Here is a 21,756-nt window from a genome sequence, read left to right as displayed (position 1 = left end):
AGTACATCTTTAATCATCATTCCCTTTCATGTCTGTGTTGTTGTTATGCACAAAACTTCCACGGTGCGCATAGTTTCCATGTCTCACTAGCTAAACTCTGAAATATTAATGCATATCTTGAGGAATTGTGTTAGAGTACATTTTACTAATCCAGTGGAACTTGCTATTTACTGGGTGCAACTTTTATCTAGGGAAGAGGGGCTGACAATCCCAACCTTCTAATGCCACAGATGGGCTGCAGTCCACATTTTTTTCATTCTCCTTCTTTCTAGGACAGTACACTCTGTGTCAGTCATATCCAAGTCAACATCCACCCATTTCTGAGGGGTCACTAAAAAGCTTCTCTGCTTCAGTTAACGCAGTCTCAGTTGGACATCTTCACAAACAAGACTGACAGTCAAATGAAATTTTACAGCAAGAACCTGGGTCCCAACCTAACTCAGCCTTGCTTGGGCAATTTGTAATCTCTCTTCCTTGGAGTTTACCAGAGCTGTAAGTTATTAATCTGCTATAGGGACAAAAACAGACCATGCCATTTGGTCCTACAGGCTGCATGTCCTGCTTTAAATTTGGAGGTAATTGGCAGTTAACCAATTTGGAAAATAGTATGGTTTTCTGGTTTGATTTCTGCTGTTTCTTGGCGAGTCTAAACCACACACACAAGAGATTCAAAGCAATCTTAAAACAATCCCGCAGAAGACAATCTGATTTGCTGGATCAGTCCTCAAGAAAACATAAAAGTGTACAAACACCACACAGAGAGCAAACAGTGATATGATGAAAATTCCCTTCAATTTGATGACAATCTTTTCATTCTCTCAAAGACTTCCCATGTTATAACATCGACATGAGTAGACAGGTATGCCTGTTGCCATAACTAATGATCTTATGGTTAATCAACCAATGCCCATTGCCATAGTTAACAAGAAGGTGGTTTAGTTATGTTGAAGTTACAGTGTGTGTATCTATATATATATATATATAATAGATAGATCTCATAATACACCCATGTAAACACCTTACAGAACCTTAATTCACAAAGATCACTCAATGGAAATCAGACTGACACAAACACTCCTATCTCACTGCACTCTTTGCTATTTAGAGCCAACTGTAATGCCACTAACCGAAGCAGGATACAAATTCTTGCTTTCTAGTTTGGCAGTTCAAATTCAATTTCAAGCTTTCTAGTGTGTCTGTCAGGACTCTAACAAGAGACATTCTTTGCACATTATGAAGATGCTTGTAAGTTATTACTGATCTTAACACTTACTGAAAAACAGAGTATATAAAACCACCTGCAATATAATAATATAAAATTAAATACACATATATTTAGACACAGAGTATGCCCAAACAATTTGTCATGTCCATATGAGTCTTAATAAAAAAAAAACGTATTTTGACTTGCCATAAATTTGACAAGCAATGAATTTGATTAAATTCAGAGGGCTTTTTCAATTGAGTAACTCCAACTAACCCAAAAGCAAGATATTAAGTGGATCACTAGCCAACCACAAGCACAGTCACAAACAAGTGAATTTCAAAAGAAAATATCAAACCTCTTAAAGAAGAATTGCTCCAATTGTCTTCAAATCTTGATCTATGGTCTGTAAGCATGTGAAAGCACTTGATTAAACACAGATATTGCAATTTGATGAGAATATAGTTTCTATCATTAACCTGCTCAATGAAATAGTCCAGGACTTACTTACTATAAGCCAATAGTAAGTATAAGCCAATTAACAAATGAATAAGACACATGTTAACACAATTTACAATTCACATTTAAAGATGGATAATATCTTACAAATAAGACAAGAAGATAAATTGTATTCTTTATTACACTCAGCTTGCACATAATATCATCTTAAGCATTTCTCTGCTTACAATAGCTAACAGCACATACCAACATAATTTGACACCTCCAGCTTACACTTATACAAGGTTTAAAGTAAGAAAGTATCAAAGGAAGAAAGCAAAACTCAAATGTAGTCAAAGCATCCAGGAAAAAGGTTTCAAAAAAATAAAAAAAAACAACAAACACCTAAGACAGAGGAACTAAAATTCTACAAGAACTCCTATTTGGATCACTCTAACATATATATTTCCAAAACAAGCACATTCATAGCTACATTAGATTAACAAAAAGATACTCAATTCATTCAAACAACCATTCATTGCTTCAAGTTCAAAAATTAGCTTATGGAATGCTTTGTATTGCATGTAAAGCCACACTAGCAGCTAAACCTAAACTAGGTAACTTAACTGTCAACTGGAGATAAGGGGAGTTTCATCAAAAGACATTTATACAGTGTTTCAACTTTTCACATATATTTCACCCATCACATCAATGTTCTAAGAGCTGTGAAATTACACTTTATTATTTCAAATTACTCACATCTCCCAAATCTGGTCTCCATTTTTTTTAATTGCCAAGAAGTCTAGAGATTCAGAGCTCTCTGTTCTACACTAAAAATTATTTAGTCACAACACAAAGATAAATAATAATTTTTAAAAGGAAAGGAAAATAAAAGAAATTTTAGCACCTATTTTATAAATATAAAATATGAAGTAAAAATAATAAAATAGAAATCCACTTGTAAGGACAGAAATTACATCCTTATGACCACTTGTTTACTGTTGGAACCTGTCACATTCATATTTTCTGAAAAATCCCTTTGCCCAGGATTTTTCTTCTGGGAAGCTGAGAAGCCTTAAAGAAAAATGAAAACAATTTTATCTCATTTGCCTCGCCTGTGTTTTGCTCCTTTGGAACATGTTTGGAGATTGTTTACCAACAGGTGGTTGTTTCATTGGGTTTCTAATGTGAATTGTTTTGACTCAATGGCCAATCAGGGTCAAGCTGTGTCAGGACTCTAGAGAGAGTCACGAGTTTTCATTATTATTATCTTTTTAGCCGTCTGTAAGTATCCTTTCTGTATTTTTTAGTATAATTTAGGATTCTTTAATATAATATAGCATCATAAAATAATAAATTTTATAAATAAAAAAGCCTTCTGAGAACATGGAGTCAGATTCATCGTTCCTTCCTTCATTGGGGCACCCTGCAAATACAATAGGAACCCTGTTGCACAGGGAATATTTCTCTGCCTGTCCTGAGAAGTCCTGATACCCAGGAGAACACTGCTTTCCACCTTCAAACATGGAGGAAGCTTCCAACACTCTGGGATGAATTAAAGTCTATGAGTGTGTGATAGTTGTATAGTTTATCACAGGGTGAAAAACTTAAGAGTTGTGGGTTTTTAGTATGGAGGTAGATAGAAGACAAGATGGAAGATTTTGGGCATTGTCTGAAATCCTTCTTGCTCTTCATCTACTCTATTTTCTGCAGTGTTGGTGGCACAGTGATTGGTTAGAAAAAACCACAATGCAGATGTTGCATGAACAGATAAATAATTAGTTATTGGTAGAAAGGAAGAAATAAAATATGTTCTAAGAGTCAATTGGACAAAATAGCTTTAAAAGACCTTGAACCTGTGTGCCCTGTGACTTTTGGTGCCTTCTTCTTGTATGCCAAGTCTGAGATATGGACAGTGTGCTGAACTTTTGATAAGAAGAAAAATAAACAGCAACTTGAAGACCAAAAAAACCACAAGTCCCATTTGTCTCTCAATACTGGCACAGAACATTTTAGGGATTTCCCCATCAGGGGGATCCTCAGCAGGGGGTTCTACATTTACAAAGAAGGTAAAATAGTGAACATTCAACATTTGGGGTAAGCTTAAAAAAAAAAATCAAAAAGCTCCTGTAACTCTAGTGGCCTTTTGCTAACTATGTAAATGTGCAAGATTATTATGTATTATTTGCTTAGCCATGAATTAAATTATACTGTACTTCAGGGAAAATCAAACCAGAACATTCAAGTTTGAGGTAGCGCTGAAGAGACATGGGGAGTTGTGCAGTCCTGGGCTTACTGCAAGATATGCAGGTACTGTCCAAATCAATCCACAACTTTTTGTCCTTCATAATGAGAATCTGTATCAAAGACAAACATGCTTACCATGCAGAAGAACAGCCAGGAGCTTCCCCTCCTTCAACTCTTTCCTTTTTGCCACTGCTTTTGTAAAAAAAAAACCTGTAACTTTTATGAATGCTTTACTGGGACAGAATGAAAGTTGTCATGGTTTGACCCTAGCACAATGCCAGGGCCCCCATGGCAGGTGTATTTCCAAAATGGTTACTGTGAGATGTGACCCAGAAACAGAACAAAGCAGGCTCCCACTTGGGGATGGAGGGAAAAACACAACACTTTATTAATTACAATATCTAAAAAGGAACACACACAAAGCTAAGAATGAAAACCCTCCAAATACATTCCTCCTCCCCCCTCCCTTTTCCACAGAATGAAATAACAGCTTAGATCTCCACCCAGTCACCATCTCTCAGGTAATCAACTTCCAGTCCATCATCACCCCTCAAATAATCAACCCTCAAATCCATCAGGGAGAGAGGAGTCCCCCCTTGCACCATAGGCTTCCCCCAGAAACACAACTGAAACCTCCTGTGGTTCTGTGTCACTCATGGCCCCGCCCAGAGAACATCGGCCCTCGTGACTTCTCCCCCGCTCTGTCCAGTGCTCTCACCACTGGACATTGGCCAGGACTGCTTTTAGGGTTCCCTGTTTAAAGATGCTCCACCCTGTTCCAGAAGCAGCAGTCTCTCAACTTCGGGACACCAGTCCCCCCAAGATTTCATCCCCTGGGGCCGAGGGGCCTCATGAACAGAGATCTTCCTCTCTGTGGAGACAGAGGGCATCCCACACCCTCCTCAGCTGTCTCTGTTCATGCCACTGCTTCACTCTTGACTCCAAGGTATTGCCTCCCCCTAAATACAGTTTCTGGGTCACAGGAAAAACATGGGTCTGTCCATGGCCATACAAGAAAGAGTCCAGCCCAAGGCCACTCCATCATCTCTTCCCACCTTCTTCTCACCTCTTCCAACTTTCCTCACACTTGCCCATTTCGTCAGTCCGTCATCTCTCTCTCCTCATTCTGATTCAGGATTTGTAAGGTTTCCATTATTCTAGAAAGGGGTTAAAATCTTCACCTCTGTCTGCCCAGGACTCCCACAGCTGCCGGGCACCTTCTCTCCCTGCATCCCCCGCTTCTGGCCGGCTGTGCTACCAGCACAGTCTCTATCACTCTCTCCCGGGGGGGGGGGGGGGGGGTGTCTTCCACCCCTGCACCTTTAAGGGCTCCAGCCTACCTCCCCACAGGCCGCATGGCCTTCCCCTCCCCCACCCAGACGCAGCTGGGCAGGGGAGAGGTTCAGACTCCACTCACCACTGGATCAAAAGAGGAAGTCCTCTGGGAATCTTCTGCGTTTAACCCCTGTGTGTTCTCAGAGGCGTATCCAAATCCTCAGTGGCCACCCACAGGTGCCAATTTCAAATTTGGCCACTGATTGGTTTGACCACAACTTTTCCAGAAACTCACTTCCGGGCCAAACCACGACAAAAGTATAAAGGGACACCATTCAAAGGCACCTTTCATTCAAACATTAATTGTTCACAATAAGTTTTTACGCACCACATTTACAAGACAGGGCTAAAAAAACACACCCCCAAAATGAGTACCACATACTACTAAAAACCTATACAACACCCACTCACAGCTTTTTTATCCAAAACTGACTTAGATATAGACACAGATGTATCACAGACATGAATGTATTTGAACGGGGAGTGTGTTGGAAGGAAGTAGCATTTAAAAGACACATCAATGTGGCCCTTTAGGACATGATTTACATAGTGTTATACTTGGACGTGATGGGTTAGCACTTAGACGCAATGATGTCAGAGGTCTTTACCAGTCTAAATAATTCTATGAATCAAAGTTCTGATTCTCTTCTGATAGAGTAATTTTTACACTGAAGCTGATCAAGAGGGTCTTTAGGCAGTTCCTTCACTGAACAGTCTTCCTTCCAAAATTTCTGCTAAATTGAAAACAACTAAATCGTAAGAGCTTTGGAACCAACCTCCAGAACGACAGACAGAATAAATTTTTAAAGAAACGCACACATAATTACCACTACAATGATGATAGCTATAACGCCGAATATATAGCTGTTCTATGGTGCAGTCTGTACCACAGCTCAAAAAATGGCCACATTCCTTCCACATCCTCTCATACTTCCCTCTCAAACCCTCAGAGGGATCCTAGGTGTCTGAAGAATACGGAAGGGTGGAGATGGGAGAACGAGATCCAACTAGAACCTGAAGTTGGTGCAAACACCTCTAAGTGAAAACAGCAACTACTTTTTAAATGAACAGACAATAACACTCTCATTCTAGGAAGTAAACCATGCATATAGCAAGCAAAGAAACTCTTGATTAACGTAACAAGAATAACAAGTGTCAAACATTAAACAGTTGGAACCAGGGGATCAAAAGCCCTATCCCTGGACAACCTGCAGCAAAGACCTATTAAGCTTTCCCAATATTTAATTTTATCACAGGTGAGCCCATGGAGAAGATGGAAGGATGCACAATTCTACACAGCAAGGGAGATGAGTGAGGGAAAACAGCATCAAGGTGCAGGTAGGAATGCCGCAGGCAGAAAGTCTCTAGTCTGTGTTATCCAGGAGATCTTCATTCTTTCAGTGAGTGATTAGACAGAGCATAATGCAAATGGAAAAATTAAAGTAAATAGACAACTGCTCTTGTGGTTTTTTTTTTTACAAATTAACATAGATAAATCCTTCATGCCTTAGGGAGCAAGGGGCATACACTTCCTCATTTGTAGACTGAATTCCAGAGCCAAGTGTCATCCACTGTGCAAATGTCACTCATATGCCCCTCACAGATCCTCAGCAGGCACTGCCTTATTCTGTCTCAATAGCATAGTAGTAAAAGCACAAGTCCAATTACCTACTACAGAACGCTATTCCCTGACAGTAGCAGGGACCCTTGCTGTACTAAGGAAGGAAATAAACCAAAGGTAACTTAGTCCAAGAGGAATTACCAGAAATATGTATTCCTAGAAACTTTAACATAAATCTCATTTTTTTAACAAAGCAAGAAGGTAAAGACCACATCATGTATTACTCACCTCTGCAGGAAATTCTTTGTCTCTTGATGACTTGTTTGCAGAATCCACATATACTGGATTTCTTAAAAGACTTATTTTTGAAGGTGTGAGACCTTGAAGCTGTTTCTTGAGGCTGGAAGCAAGGAGAATAAAAAAAAGTGAGAATCACTCAGCTTTTGAGTAATAATTTTAAGGGAAATATAAATAATTTATAATAAAAATAGCAGTGGTGTTATATATAACAGTGTACATATATAAAACACTTTAACAGCATACTTCTGTATATAATACAATTTAACAGTAATGTTATATTTAGCAGTATAATAGTAGTGATATGAAAGTGCTCTCACTCACTCTCTCATCCTTGCTCTTCCACTCTCAAGTGTGGGAGACAACAGAACGTGAGGAACCTCTTCCATATAAGGACATGACCACTGCAATTATTTTTTTATCATAATTTCACAATTCCCTCTATAACTTATCTTTTAAGTGGAAATACAGAACAATGTCTATGATATGACCCAACACAGGGTCACCATATGGCCATCTGATGTAAGGTCTTATCTACAAAAAAAACTAGCATTGGTTCAGTTTAAACCGGTTAAAAATATCCTAAGTACTGCCCTATCACCAATTAGCCAATTTAATCAAGGCCTTAAAATCCCTTTGTTTCTTTCCTGCATAAGAAACATAGACTAGTTTAAAATAGCATTATTTCCACAGTAGCTGAAATATCATATTGAAACATAATGCAATTATTACATTTCTAACTGGGGACAGAATTCAAGAAGTTGATACCATATTTGCAACGTGTATTTTATGGCTTCTGTGACTTAGGAAACATTTAGGTAGAAAAACAGAGAAGGCTACCAAAAGCTATTGTTATCTTTTCTAGAAGGTGCAGAACAACATTCGTGTTCATTGGCAGACTTCTAAGAAATATCAGTCACTTATTCAGAAATAAATATACATTTCATCAGACCGTGAAAACTTCCAAGCACTCTTCACATTTCTTCATTTTCCATTTCATATTTCACCTTACTGTCCTTAAAATACTGCAATCAAGCCTGCATTCAACACTAACAGCTGTGCTGAGCTTTAGCACAAGTGTCTAGAAGCAGAAAGCTAGACCATTGTAGCACCAGACTTCCACCTGTGCATTGGTTGAGAGAGCTTCCCAGCATGGTGCAGTGCACACGGTAACATGGTAAAGAGGTATCACAAGATTTCTTTGTAGCTTTAAGCAACCTTAAAGTTGCTTTCACCATCACTCTAGATGAAAGGTTTATTGACTCCAAAAATAACTACAACACAACTACACGACAGACACAAGAACAGTAACAAAAATCAATGACACTTTTCACATACAGCCTCCACATGGGCCTATCCAAAACTCCACAAAAGCCCTGAGGAGCACAGATTACAACAACTGACCACACTTAGCAGTGGGGGGACTCAGAGGCTATCCCCACTGGGAGTTCACAGTCAGTTTGATCTTAAGAATAGCTTCACAAAGTATTTTTGGTCTTGCCCGCAGTGTAAATTCAAGATAATTCACTTACATCTATAAACAATAAATTAGAGACTACAGGAATAAACTTTCAGGAAAATCTTTCCCATAATAAAGTATATTAATCAGCAGAATTTAGTGAGAGAAATAATTTACTAGTCCACATCCTTGGAAGTCTAAAAGAGAGGATGAAACATTTGAGAAATACAACTGAATTGTATACTTAATAATGCTTAATAGTGCTTAATAATGTATTGGGTTTGCATGGCCAGGCTTTGATGGGCAGGGTGACTACAGCAGTGGCTTCTATGAGAAACTGATAGAAGTTTCCTCCATTTCTAGCACAGTCAATGCCAGCTGGCACCAAAATGGCCACTGCTGGTCAAGGCTAGGCCAATCAGAAATTGTAGTAATGCCTCTATGATAACATTTTTAAGAAGAAAAAAGTTATTGTGCAGATATAATTTTGGCCAGAGAAGAGCAGTGTGAGAATACATAGGAGGAACCACTCTGCAAACACCAAGGTCAGTAGAGACGGAGGGAGCAGAGGTGCTCCAAGCATGGGAGCTGAGCTTCCTCTGCAGTCTGTGTTAAAGACCATGGAGAAGCAGCTGTCCCTCTGCAGCCCACGGAGGATCACAGGGATGCAGAAATCCACCTGCAGCCTATGGAGGAGACCCACACTGGAGCAGATAGATGCCTGAGAGGAGGCTGTAAACCTATGGGAGGCCTGTGCTAGAACAGGTTTCTGGCAGGGACCTGCAGAGGAGGGAGCAGGTTTCCTAGTAAGACTTGTGACTCCATGGAGGACCGGGAAAGACTGTTCTCAAAGAACCCATGGAACAGTGACCGACACTGCAGCAGTTTATGCAGAACTGCAGCCTGTGGGATGGATTCACATCAGTGGAGTTTATGAAGCATTATCTTCCATGGGAGGGACCTCATGCTGGAGGAAGGGGAAAGACTCCTCTCCCTGAGCAGCAGCAGAAACAACTTGTCACCAATTGATGTTCATCCCCATTCCCCATCTCCCTGCACTGCGGGCAGGGAAGAGGTAGAGCTGGTAAAAATGTAGGGGTGGGGAAAGGTATTTTTAAGGTCTAACTTCATTTTTTATTTGCCTGCTCTCATTTTGTTAACAACAAATTAAATTAATATCTCTAATGTGAGCCTAGTTTGCCCAAGATGGCATTTGGCAAGTCACCTTGTTGTGGTGTGTTTTTGGATTTTTAACTGTAATATGTTAGATTTTCCTACATTATGAAATGTTTTTTTCCACACCCCCCTGTACAGTTTCAAAAATAGTTTTTTCCAGAGTTGTTTACCCCATTTTTCCCGCCCTTCTTTATGTCAATCCTCATGCCAATCCCCTTTACCCCTCCCATACTTGTAAATCCTCCCTTGTCAATCTTCTAAACCCATCACCTGCAGCTTGTCAATTAGGGTTTGCTGTACCCCTTTTACCAGAAAGTCAGTTCTGTGTCAGTTTCCTGTCTGTTTCCTCTCATGCATTTGTCTATTATGTATTCACCCCTCCTTCTTTCTGCCTCATTGGTGTTATGTTAATGTAAGCCCACCCTATGCTCCTCCTTGCTAATCTCTAATTGGTTGTAGGCAGTCTCCTCCCGGGGGACTGCCCCCCTTTATAAGCTGTTGTCATGGGTGCTCTCCCGGTTCTTTCCTGAGTGTGCTTCTTCCGAGATGGTACAACAAAACAATCGCGCCACTTCTCTCTCGGGGGAAGAATAAACGTCTTGGAACTTTGCCACCAGAGAGTCCCTCTCTCCCTTTGTGTCACTCAGCGTCGAGGAGGAATCTCTGCGGGTGCCCACCTTCGGCCAGGCCAGGGAGAAGGGGAGGTTCCAGCCGAAAGGCCGAACCTCTACCCTCGGCCCCGGCTAAAGGAGCTCGAGGCGGGGAGCGGCCACTCGGTGGCGCCGCTTGGAGGAAAAGGGCTGGGCAGCTAGCCGGTTGCGAGGCTCGCCCTTTCTCCCGGGATCCAGGCTGCGGCGTCATCACCTGGCTCTGTCCTTAACTCACAAGCCCTTCCCTGTCCAGTTGCAGACAAAAGTGATAGAGAAGCTGTGGTGGGTGCTGTCATCCAGTCAGAGTCAACCCACTATAGTCTTCTTGGTGCCAAAACCCAGGAAGAGGTCTGCTGTGGTTTAAACCCAGATGGAAATAAAGTGCCACACAGCTGCTCAGTCAGCTCCTCTCTCTCTTTCCCCTCCACCCTGCATGGAATGGGGAGTAGAATTCATGTGAAACTTGTATGTTGAGATAAAAACAATTTATTAATAATTATTATTGTACTTAATTCTCAATGGTAAATAAGAATGATAATAAAAAGGAAATCATAAGCAGTGCATAATGCAATTGCTCACTACCTGCTGACTGATGCCAGATCACCCTTCTGAATGCAGACTGGCCACCCTTTCAGTAATTCATCCCACTTTTTACATACAGGGCATGATGTTTTATGGCATGGCATATCCCTTTGGTCAGTTCAGGTCACCTGTCCCATCTACACTCCCTCCCAGATTGTTTTGCCCACCTCCTCACCAGCAGAGTGTGAGACAAGGGGGAGAAAAAAGTTATTGACTTAGTATAAACATAACTTGGCAAAACACAAAATATTAGTTTGTTATCAACACCATTTCATACCAAATCCAACACACAGCACTGTAACAGCTACTGAGAAGAAATTACCTCCACCCTAGCTAAAACCAGGATAATTAGACACTTTGATCACTCCTTGTAGAAATCAAAGGCACAAATTCCCCTGTATGACATTTGCAGCATGTTACTTCAGGTTAAATTGGATGATATTGTCAGAAGTATGATTCATATCAAAAATAAACAATAAAGAAAAAGAATAGCTGAACTCCAGAATTACATAGGAACATAGCTGATGGCAAACAGATCAAAATTTTTAGTTTTGAAAAATCTTTGCCATGATTGGTTCTTTTGCCTTTGAAACTACAGATGTTTTTAAGGAGACAGGGTCTGGGAGGAAGAAAAAGTGTCATTACACACAGGTTACTTTTCTAATCCAAGACAAGGAGGTTCTGTACTGGGTTTGGGCATTGTTCCCAAAGAGCTGGGAGTCCCTCATTTCCCTTAGTCCCTCATAGCCTCTTCTACATACACATTTTTAAAAAAAAAGGGGGGGGGGGGTGAAGCAATCTCCACTGGTTGCTGCAGTTTCTCTTTGTAGACTTCTAAACAAAAACCCACAATTCTTACTTTAGATTTATCATTCCTTCTTCTCTGCAGAGTTTTACTTTTGGGACAGGTTTGTGACTTTCTCTGAAAATGAGTTCAGCAGAGCTTGCACTTTTGAAGAAATTAATGGATAAACTTCACTGTAAATTTATTCTGTTGCTAGGCCTGCTTCTCCTTATTTCCTACCTAACAAAAACACTGCTTTGCAAACCCTGGCACTTGCACTATTACAAAGAAAGACCTTAAGAAATTACTATTTCAAAGAAAGACTCACAGTTTATATACTGAAGTTTAGTCTAAGTAGGTCTTGACATTAGTTGATCAACTAGTCAACCTGTCAATTCAATTTATAACATAAAAAACAATCGCAATTTTTCTCTGTGGTATTCAGGAAATATTCTGCATTGCAGTCTTGGCATCTGTATTTAAAAATATGCATGTTTTGTTCCCTGTTGTTCATTTTAGGCCACTGTGGGCTCTGCAAGCGATTCAGTTAAACAGTTCATTTAGGAAATTCAGTACCCACAACTTACAGTCTCTTTATATGAGAACTCAGCATAACCTACTGTGAAATCTACAGAAGCCTAAAAACCAGTTTTCTTCTTGTCACCTGGTACAGCTTTAGTGGAGAACCACAAAGAAAGACATTGAGGAAAAAGAAAAAATATATAAAAAGAAAGTGGGGGCAGGGGATGGGAAGGTAAGGCAAAGCAAATACACCAGACAGCAAGCAATGCTACTTTCATGAGGCTCAAGATCGGAATCCAAAGTGCACATAATTGTTAGGAGCAAAAACAGGAAGAAAACAGCGTAGAACCATTGGCTCCAGACTCAGGTTTTGTCAAAAGAAAAGGCTGCAATTACATGTGGTCTCAATTGATAGCATTATAAAAATTACTCTGGAAATATTTTGCCATGCTGTGCTCTCTTTGGCACACAGAAATCTAATGAAGCTGGAACTCTGTCCCAGACTTATATCAATGTAACTCTGCAGACTGTGTAAAAACTTACAGATGCATCCTCAGCTGTCCTCATCAGCTGATGAACTTCAAATAATACTCATGACAGAGCATTTTCACTAGGTAGCTACAGGCTAAACATCATCAAATGCAAATTTCACAGCAACTCTGTCAAAGGCAGTTTACACAAAAAACTCTCCAGACTGAAATTTAATCCAATGTAGATTAAAACAGTCAAGATCCACAACTTTGTTTTTGGCAATACCAGTACAGCAATTCCTTCTTGACAGAGAATCATATTAAAAAAAAAAAAGCTTTGTTCACTTCCCACCTGTGGTCATACAAATTCCTTTTCCTTATCCTCTAACTTAGCAACCTATACTGCAATTTCCTAGGACTCTCCTTGTGCATTCTTCTACTCTCCAACGTAGCTTTAAATCCACTGGATTATGTAATGGTTACAACTATTATTTTAAACACATGGAGGGAGGGGCCAGCAATGTATTAGCAAAATAGGTGTTTCACCACCTTTCATAGGCTAAAAAAATGTCCATAGATGTTTCCAAAATAAAAGTTCAGACAAGAGATGACTAAAAGAAGTCTTCGTGAAAAGTCTCAGCCCCAGTTCAAAAAAGGAAACCTTTGCAAAACTAAGGTATATAAATAAACTGTATCACTAACAAGAAAACAGCACACCAAACAGAGGAATGTCATCTCTCAGTCCTTTCTGTTAAGTCTGCTCATTGTTACTTCTCTAGTTCCACTCTCCCTTCTTACTTGAAATGCACCACAGAAGTTTCATGATTTCTGCCCAGTTACTTAAAGATCCCAGGGAAAAATCAAATAATAAAATCTCTTCCGGTTACCCACACTTTCCCATAACCAGCATTCCTCAAGCAAATACTGATGAGATAGAGCTTCCCAGAGAATACAATACACAATACAATGAAACAAAGTAGTTAATAGTTTTGAGTTTCTCTACTCTCCATGCAGTAAAAGAGGATTTTTTAACTTTCCTCCTCCTGAACTGGTACTCCACATTTGCTGCAGATTTCATTTCCAGAAAAATATTTAAGAATGCCTACTGTGCATACAGACCAAGTAATATATTGTCCATCTTCCCTCTAAACCTGGCTTTTAGAACAGGGCAGACCACAACTTCTTGGTGACAAAAAAAAGTGATTACGTCAAAAGTCTCACACAAGGATAGTATGAATATACAATTAAGAACTTCCCAGAAATAACAAAGAGCATAGCATATGAGATTCCCTGAAGCTCTCATATGAGAATCTCTTGGAAAACATATTACTGCTTCAAATTCACTGTATTTTAACCAAACGACATCAACTAAACCTGTCACGCACATTTAAGTACATCCACAAGTGCCACCAATGAATGTATAAATATTGTAGAACCTATGCTACATGACAAGAATATGGGATAGTGGCGAAAGAACTAGAACACTGAAGTATTTTTACACTAGCTGAAATAAGGCATTTCTGGCTGTATATATATATGTGTGTGTATGTATAACAACATGGTTTTATTTTTACACACACATCCTAAAATGTACACAAATGGCAAGTTATAGTACTAACACTATTACTAAATAACTTAAGAGGAATTTCAAAGACAATGGAATGTTTGTTATAGATACCCCATTTTCTCCTCATTCATTCAAGGTGTTTCAAAGAAAGATTAACAAATAGACCAAGCTAGAGTAGAGAGGTATGACTTAGGATCATACAACCTGAACCAGCAATATGTCTCCAAGTGGAGTCTGCTCCTGACTTGTGATTCAAGTGACAGCACATGGAGAAGTTAGTGAGGAAAAAAATGTCTCACCAAACCAGTTAAGTTCATGTCAAAAAGAAAAAAGTAATGTAATTTGGTAGTACAAAACTGCCTTACTATAGAAGTATAAGGGGCCAAAAAAGTAACATAAAAATGACAGAAGGTACTTTTATGCCAGATTTTTGAAAATACTTGGTGTTACAATTTCAAGCAGCAGAGGCCTTTGTAGTTTCTCAGACTAAAAAAAAATCCAGGTTTTCATTATTTTCATAAGAAATTCTTCCCAGGTACCAGGGTTTCAAACCTACACACTTTTCAAAAAAACAAATAAATAAACAAATCCAACCAAAAAAGCCCCTAAAAAGCAGGGTCCAAATGACCTTACAAGCCATACAGATTTAAAGAAAAAGGTCAGAAGTGAAAAGCACCAACACTCAATGTTTATTCAGTGTATTAACAGCCAACTGCAAAAAACATGGCTCAAAACATAACTCTGCCTTACTGGATTAGCACAACATCCACCTCCTTCACAAAAGTACTTCACTGTTGTTTCAGACAGAAACTAGAGAAACTATTCAAACAGAGCAAGCCAGGCCCATCCCTTCTGTGTCCCACTCCCTTCATGCTCCTGCATGTACAAGCATGCTAGAAGGTCTATCACAGACCCATCCTCCCCATTTATGCTAATAAACCCATTTCCCACTAGCTCTGTCAAACTCTTGCTTTGAACATATTGGTACTATCTGCCCCACAATATTCTACAGCAGAATATTCCAAAAAGTTATATTCTCCTTTGCTTAAGATATCTTTATGTTGTGTCTGGTGCCCCATGTGTAGAGATGCAAATCTCAACTCGATGTTTCAGAAGGCTGGTTTATTATATTTGGGTATATATTATATTTAAATGCTGTACTAAAAGAGAAAAGGATTCATCAGAAGGCTAGAAAGAACAAGAATTGAATGAATAACAAAGACTTCTGACTCTCAGAGTCTGAGCCAGCTGCATCTGTGATTGGCTATTAGAAACAACCAACATGCCCCAATCACAGGTGCATCTGTTGCATTCCACAGCAGCAGATAGTTATTGTTTACATTTCTCTCCTGAGGCTCCTCAGCTTCCCAGGAGGGAAAAAACATAGCAAAGGATTTTTCATAAAATATCATGGTGACATCTTTATTTGTTCACTTTAAAGTAAACTCCCACTGTGTCTGATGCTTACTAGTTTCTGCATCATGGGTCTACATAACTTGTCCTGTATGTTAACCTACCCAACATCTTTATGTTTTTGGAAAACCAAAGTGAAGAGTCCCCATCTTTTCAGTCCCTTCCCAAAAAGCAACTGTTACATCCCCCTGACCATTTTCATAACCCTGCCACACTGACTTGCGACACATGCTTTTATACAGGCTGGGATCTGACACATACTTCAAAGTCTCAAGTTAACAACCTAAAAGGATAAATTTGCTCCACAGCCTATTCATACAGCCTAGTACTCTAGATCTAGATTTCCAGACATGCCTGCTTCTAATTCCTACTGTTAGAATAAAAGAAAACACCTTGGTAGATGAAAGGAAAATTGTATTGGCCCTCACACAAAGCTTTTCAACTTAGCTTTCTTACTTACAGCTCTGAACTAACAAGTTAAAAGCCAGTCAGACACAAGGCAGCGCAAGATGCAACAGAGAAGCAGCAGAACAAATCTAGTCTTGCATTGGGTTCTGGAATGTGGGTCCAGAGCCTTAGCTACTCTACTGAGTGACCTGTCCAAAGAATGCCATTACTAAATATAATAGCATCTTCACTGTACTCTGAAAGTAGATCTGTGTCTCATGTACTATTCTTTCATGCACATTTGTCCTTTGTAGACAGTTCACCTCAGAGGAGGTCCTTTATCTAGACCATCTAGGTCCTTCATCAATTGCAGGTGCTCTTCTCAAAATTTTAAATTCTTGAGAAAAAGCACTTATCAGCTTTCTTTGAAAAACTATTTCTACAGGATGCAAACATAACATAAGAGAATAGTGTTTGAAGAAGACTGGTAATTAGATAAATTTCTTTTCCTTTTTTAAACTTTGAAGTTGACCACCTCCAACTTTAAACAACAAATACAAACTTCGTATTTGCAATTTTCCAAAAAGTTCTTCCTCTATGATCTAGCCGAGATTTCAGCCCAGAAAATAATAGGTTCAGATCTGCACAGAGGTAGGTAACACCTGCTGAAGAAAAACAGCACCCAGGATTGTCTGCATGCCCATTAGTAGTCTAACATTTCTTCCAGCAGAATGGAGGCAGAGCGACACGCCTACTGTAGGAACACAACCTTCTTGCCTTTCTCCAGCCAAATCCTCACTGCTCTCTTTTATCCTAATATCGCTAGGAATCAGTAACCTGTATAGAGCAGTGGTTCATTCCCACTCCTCCCAACAGGAACAAACAGGGGAGCCTGAGGTTCACTCCTCACATAAAATAGCAGCAGATCTCACATCCTTTATTTTATCACTTCTTTGCATTTTTGTTTCAACACCTCCATTTCTCCACTGCTCAGGCATCTGTATAAGTAGAATAGCAATTAGGAGACAGATGGACAGCCCATTAAGACAATCACTATTCCAGACACGGAAAAGCTTGTCTATTTTATCCTCATCTCATTGGCAAGCCAACATTTGTTCTGTATGGGAAAATACCACAGAAAGGAAATGTCTGAAAGCAGCAAAGGACTATCCTTTGCTTTCCATGAAATTTCAGTGTTTGTCAATGGCTATTTTTCTTCGTTAAATGAACTCTGTCTTCTCTGAGACTATAACACTGCTTTTATTACATCATGACTGGAACTCCCTCATATTCAGAACTAGACAGCTGAAGACTAGAATTCATCTATTTACATAACAGGGGGGGAAAGGCCATATCTGAACATACTTGGTTTATTCTGTTTACCGGGGGAAAAAATGAAGAGCATAAGAAAAGTTACAATTCAAATACATCAGGCATTTAACCTCAAAATGTTGCCAGGTAACCAGTATTTTTTTTAAATCATCTCACACACAGAATCTCCAATCAAATCTTTTCCCACTGCAGATGAATTCTTGCAGGTACACACATTTTACATGCATGAGTTTACATGCATGTTTCCTCTCTCTGTCTTGATAGTCCCTAATGAGACTGTTTCCAGAAGCAACAAAGAACTGCAGTAATGTGTGAAGTAAACCCCTTATGACATAATGCAGATACAAGGCCAAACACCGAAGCGCTACCAAGAGTTCTCTTGCAGCGATTTCTGATGTGCTAAGAACCAGATACTAAAAAAAAAACCAAACAAAATAATAATTTAAAACAAAAATCACAAAAAATCCCAAACAGGAAATCTCCCAAGGAAACAACTAGGAACAATATAACAAGGAATAACCAGGAAATTTACCAAATTCTGCAGAAAAAGAAGAGAAAGCAAAAGAAGAGGTCATACCTGCACTAAAGAAAGGACAGACAGAAACAGCTATGTGTCAGAACATTGCTCAGAAGAAAAAGCTGAGAGGAATGAAGATGTCACTAAAAAGTAGAAGAAATATTACTGATACTAATGCAGTGGATACTTTTACCCATTTCATTTAGGCTCAAAGCTTGAGTTTTCTCTCCTACCCTAACAATCCTGTTTGAGGTAAGTGTGCTACACTAATACATATACAATTTAGCACTTCAAGCAGGTAATGTGTGTTGCCATCTTATTGCAAAGGTTTCATACCTTCTTAGTGATTTCTCATGGGCAGCTCCTCTCAGCACAGACTCCTTCTTCTGCACAGCCAACAAACTCCACCTTACATCTCTACCAGCCAACCTACTCTTTTACAATACCCCTCCTCATTGGATCCGGCTGTGGCCTGTTAAGGGAAGGCCTGTTCCTAATTCTTGATAATTAGCACAGCTGTAACTCCTTAGGGGTGAGATTACCTTCATCACTATCTCTATTTTCCTACATTCTACCCATCCACAATTCCCCCTTTTCTTTTAATTACAAAGTTTCAGTTTCTGTAGATATATTCAAGTAAATTGACATTATAACATATGTGCATATATTACTTAGGACTAACAGTAATATGAATGTTCAGGCAACATATCACAGTAAGAACATATATTTCTAAGTTCTGATTTAGTTTTCCTTTTCAGAATCTAGAACATCAACTTAAGGCTCATCATCAAAATCCCTTGTACTTAAGACTTCTAGATCACAGTGAAAGTATATGTATCTAAATTCTAATTCAGTTTTGCTTTTTCACAGTACAGACTTGATTCATTCTCTGAATTCCCAGAGTACTTACCATCAAAATCTTTAGATCCATGCCTGATTGCCTAATCAAAGATAAATTCACAAGAATGAGTTAAAATAATGTCGTGTTTACTATCTTTTGCACGGCCCATTGCAGAAGATAGTAAACCCAGTACAATCATCTTTTGTGTAATTTCTATTTAACTTTGGAATGCACTTGTGCTGACCTTGATTCATTACCCAAACTCACATTACGTATCACCAGAAACCTTTAAACTTATATCTCTAGAATATTGACAATATCCACAGCTGTACAACTTTATAAGGCAACTCACAAGAATAAGTTAAAGGCTATATGTTAAGACAGCAACAAATCAACAGCCACATAACTTCATCAACAGCCATAGAACCTTGAACAACACTGATCCAGCATCTGCCAAGTGTACTTATGCTTATGGAAGATAAACTTTTACACTTATGCCTAATCAAAGATTCATACTTGTAAGTCACAAACAAAATGCACGTTTCATCAGCAAACAAATACACCACACTAAATAATAGAGCTACTGTTTCTCCAGCCCCCACTGCTGCTTTAATAATTCTCTTCTTCCTACTACAGTTTTTGTTGTATTAGTTGATCACTGAAAGCCTCTCTTGTCTTGCTCTGTTTTCCATTCTTTTAAAGTCTTATGAAGTGATTTCCAGGTGGCAGCCAAATCTGCAGTTGCCTTGCCCCCTTTTTGACACTGTATCTCACAGTCTTAACTTCTTTCCATGTATATAAAACAATCTGTTCTGCACTCCATGTGTTATTTCTCATTGTGTCCCCAGTGGCTCACCTGTACCTCAGGTGTCAAAATTTGTCAGGTCCAGAACAAGCAGCTTCCCCTGCTGCTCTCATTGCTACACTGGGCTCCATCTCTGGCTGCACCTCACCCTGCAGCCAGCCCACTCCCAATCACGTCAGATTACTGTGGAGGTGGCCACTATGCAATTTTAGAGGGCTCCTCTTACATATTTTCTATGCAGCTCTGACTCTACCTCTCACAGCTACATGTTGCTTTTGTTCCAGTGCTCATGTAGCAGTGACTTGGCAAACCTCCCTCTGTACTCCTTGGCGGCCATGCTATTGCTGAGGCACCGGCTGCTGCTGTGGCCATACCATTTGCCACTTCTGTCACACAGCTTGTGTCCTGCTGCACACACTGCCATTCAGGGAGAACCCAGCACCATCCTGGGTCCTTGATCACGTCAGCATCACCAATTGTTGTCATCTTATTGCAAAGGTTTCATACCTTCTTGGTGATTTCTCATGGGCAGCTCCTCTCAGCACAGACTCCTTCTCCTCCTCTGCACAGCCAACAAACTCCATCTTACTTTTCAACCAGTTCACTTACTCTTTTACAACACCTATCCTAATTGGATCCAGCTGTGGCCTGTTAAGGGAAGGCCTGTTCCTACTTCTTGATAATTAGCACAGCTGTAACTCCTTAGGGGTGAGATTAGCTTCATCACTATCTCTATTTTCCTACATTCCACCCATCCACAAATGTATGCCACACAGAAGTGATATCTTACAGATATATCTTTTCTACCCACTATCCTCCAGAAAAAAAAAATCACCATCCAGGATAGAAGTACACAGAGGTAAGGAAGTTGACAGCTGCACACTGCATATATACATGCATTCAGCAGCTGCTGTACTAAGGAAGAATACACACTGAAAGGGCATTTATCAGGGAGGTCATCAGTCAGACCATTACATCTTCAAAAGCAGAACTTAACAAGCTTTCCAAGTCTGCAGGAAGATCTTATTAAAGGTATTCAGCAGGATGAAAAAATTGCAATCTCAGTTCAGTTTCCTCCTCTCCCCACACACATCCTTATTTTACGTACATAATTTATGCCCAGGCTATCATCCTGGCTCATAAGACCTACTGACAAACATAGTATTAGTGACTGCATGAAGTCTACCTGGCTGTTACACTTTGAAAGGCTGGAGGCAAAGAACAGAGTGCAGACCAGCATCTGTGCCCAAAACATCTTGACTCAACACCTTCACTCTCCACACCAAAGCAAGTACTTAAATTTATTCCTCTAGGTCAGAAGCAATGGTATTCCAAACACTCCTGTTTCAGTGTGTAAGCAGCTCTAGTTAAACAACCAATCGCATACAGATTACTACCTGATACTAACGATAGTAACTCATATTGAAAACAACACTCTGTGTGTATGCCTGGAATTATGTCCTTATCTATTTTCTCTTTTTATTTTTATTTTAGACTATTCCAAACAGTAATCTAGACCAACATATTTCATATAACAACTTGAAACATTTTTTGCATTTCATTAAACCTGAGGACTCAACATTTTTTGTTTACAAAATTTTTTATTCAGTAATTTAGGAAACAGGAGAGAACCTCATGCAGAAAATTTAAATCTCCACTGTGCACTTTTGGGTAAAGTTTAATTTCCTTCACAACATCTAGTTTCACTTTTTCCTGCTCTTTGACAATTTTTTTCCATCAAGTTATAATCAACCATTTTCAGGAAAGCGAATCTAACTAGTATTACACAGATTTCTACAAAAAATTTTATAGGATAAGTGCCACTCCTAAAATCAGAAATATTTACTCAATAGTTCTGCTCTGGGATGCAAATTCATTACTTTCACTGGAGAGCAGACAACTTGTGGTTAGCCATTTATTTTGCATTTATTCTGGTGTTCCTGTGTGGTCTTTGAAAGCACAAGTTGATAAAAAACACTCTACTTGGAACTGTAGTCTTTGCATACCTTCTGGGTTTTTTTTTTTTTTTAATTTTTGATAATACAAGATTGGTGGTACCAACCACTAACACAAGTGTTTCTTGTTAAAGCAGTATACTGGATCAAAGCCTTGATCATATTCCCTTATTGCTACTAACCACAGATAATATACAGAACCCACACCCACCAT

General features: G+C 39.3%; 1 protein-coding gene across 14 annotated transcripts in view; it reads right to left on the bottom strand.

Annotated features, from left to right (window-relative positions):
* TNS3 (tensin 3) overlaps positions 1-21,756 on the bottom strand; it is a 206,930-nt gene that overhangs the window by 166,888 nt on the left and 18,286 nt on the right. For 4 of the 14 annotated variants that reach the window (XM_064421580.1, XM_064421549.1, XM_064421588.1 and 1 more), the window contains 3 exons: positions 7,074-7,185; positions 4,025-4,081; positions 1,563-1,610 (listed from right to left, as the gene is read on the bottom strand). The gene's annotated coding sequence lies outside the window, so the exon portion shown is untranslated. Of the gene's footprint in view, positions 1-1,562; positions 1,611-4,024; positions 4,082-7,073; positions 7,186-21,756 lie in introns of those variants that run through there. The other 10 variants (XM_064421562.1, XM_064421571.1, XM_064421551.1 and 7 more) reach the window with 6 other exon arrangements.

Source organism: Passer domesticus, chromosome 1, assembly GCF_036417665.1.
Source record: "Passer domesticus isolate bPasDom1 chromosome 1, bPasDom1.hap1, whole genome shotgun sequence".
NCBI lineage: Eukaryota > Metazoa > Chordata > Aves > Passeriformes > Passeridae > Passer > Passer domesticus.
The sequence above is the reverse complement of the archived record's forward strand: the minus strand, read 5'-3'. Positions and strand labels throughout refer to the sequence as shown.